Genomic DNA, 2,099 nt, shown 5'->3' with positions numbered 1-2,099 from the left:
AGCGAGCTTTTCTTCAACGAGTCCCTTGGAAGACACGTGTGCAAAGTAAGTATGACACAGAGCACTCGATGGAGATCAGATTTCTCCCATTGCAACTGGGAGAAATCTGGCACGTGCACGGAGGACAGCTGAATGTCCAGAGCCCTTATAGAATAAAGACACAAAAATGTGCACAGAGGCAGGGCAGCGGGAGGAAACAGCAGGAAGCCGAGGGGCCACTTAGCTCAGAGAGTAAGAGGACGAACTGGTGTTTATTTTCAGGAAAGAGGAACAGGCATTTTCGAAGACCTCCCAAACGTCATATCCTGTACAAGTAGAAATATTGCACTCTAAGTTTTGGGGTAGAGGTAGCATGCGATGACGGCGATGCTCTAGGAAAGATGAGCGAGGCACAGCAGTGCAAAACAGATGGGAAGGAGAGACAGCGAGATGAAGCGAGGGAGACCCATACAGGGCACCAAATGACAAAACGGGACTTTTGGCAGCAATAAAACAGGCAGCCCTTCGGGATGCTTTATTTGTGAGAGTCCCTCGATTTTTTCAATAAATCTGGATTCCCCAGGGACTCGGGTCTAATGTTATCCTTGGAGGAATACCCGGGAGAGTGAGAAATTCGTATCTTATTTTATGTGTTGGGGAGGGTGAACAGATTCTTCTCTTCTGGTTCTCGTAGAGCCATGTAGAAATGACGTCGCTGGTGCTAACGTGCTTCAGAGGGTGGGTTTCCTTCGTAGGCTGCTCCTTCTACTCACACTGCGAGGAAAGCCGAGTTATAAGGATGGACGCCGTAGGTTTCACCCAACAAGGACACTCAGAGAAGAGGACTCATTATGGGTAAGAGGTCACGTAAACTCTGCAGAGTAGGCCATTTATTCAGATATGGGCAGATTCAATGCTCACGAAACAAAGTTATCTAAAAGATGCAGGGATGCTGAAGAAATATAACCCTACACTGGAGAACTTGATCTCAAATCACATATTTACGAACCGGAAGGAAATAAAGCAAGCCTTAAGGATAGATGAATATCATATTTAGGAGATTGAAAACTCTATATTGAAAATTATTAGGGAAAACAAAGTGGGCAATAACAATGAAATACTAAAGTGAATCCCTTTCTGTCTTCTCATTTCAATGCTACATTTGACAACATTTTGCTTCATCAATTGCACTTACTCTGCAAAAACCTCTCAGTGAGCTTCTCCTCTAATAGGAAAGAAAAACGACTTCCTAAAAATTAAATTTAATAAACTTCTTACCTTAACGAATTAGTTTTGAGTATCACCAAATATATGAACATCGATCTCCTCTAATCTGTTGCCCAAAATGTGAGCCGTTGACAGTAAACCTCTCAGTTTTAGTTCAAGGTTATTTCTCTTATTAAACTCTTTCAATAGGTAGTTCAAAATTGGCAGGAACTGTTGTAATACTTCACTCTAAGTGGCAAAAGGTAACGTGTACATTTTCAATCGAAGGCTGGTTCTTAACCCATCTGAACCTTTACTTGTAGAGCAAATGAGCAAGCAAGCTGTTTTAAATTAAAAAAAAAAAATACACACACACACACACACACATACACATATTTATACTACTGGACTGCAGAAATAGTCTAGCTTGAATAATATTCCTGGAATATTTGCTTCAAAAGCAAAATTAGTTCAGATGCAACTGGTAATAAATTTTAGAACAAACTCTGTAAGGAACAACAGGTCTCTAACCTGGCTGCACATCAGAATTAGTTGGTACATTCCTTAATTAAAAGAAAAAAAAAAAGAATTATTTGGTGACATTTTCTTTTCTTTTTTTTTTTTTAATGCCTACAGCACCTGGTCTTCCTGGATGGTCTCCCATCCAAGTACTAACCAGTCCCGACCCTGCTTAGCTTCTGAGATCAGAGGAGATCAAACTCGTTCAGAGTGGCATGGCCGTAGGCACATGGTGACATTTAAAAAAAAAAAAAACTCATCCCATACCTGCATCCAGACCAGTGAGGTCCAACGGTCCTTTATATGGTGATGGAAATTTCTGTTCCGTGTACTGTCTGATGAGGTGGTCACTAGCCATTCATGGCTAAGGAACACTTGGGATGTGGCTGGTGAAA

General features: G+C 41.4%; 1 pseudogene; it reads right to left on the bottom strand.

Annotated features, from left to right (window-relative positions):
- Nucleotides 1-1,812: 1,812 nt before the first annotated feature.
- LOC111734841 lies at nt 1,813-1,931 on the bottom strand (annotated as a pseudogene).
- Nucleotides 1,932-2,099: the final 168 nt, after the last annotated feature.

The sequence above is a fragment of the Pteropus vampyrus genome, unplaced genomic scaffold (genome assembly GCF_000151845.1).
Source record: "Pteropus vampyrus isolate Shadow unplaced genomic scaffold, Pvam_2.0 Scaffold7547, whole genome shotgun sequence".
In the NCBI taxonomy this organism is placed as follows: domain Eukaryota; kingdom Metazoa; phylum Chordata; class Mammalia; order Chiroptera; family Pteropodidae; genus Pteropus; species Pteropus vampyrus.
The sequence above is the reverse complement of the archived record's forward strand: the minus strand, read 5'-3'. Positions and strand labels throughout refer to the sequence as shown.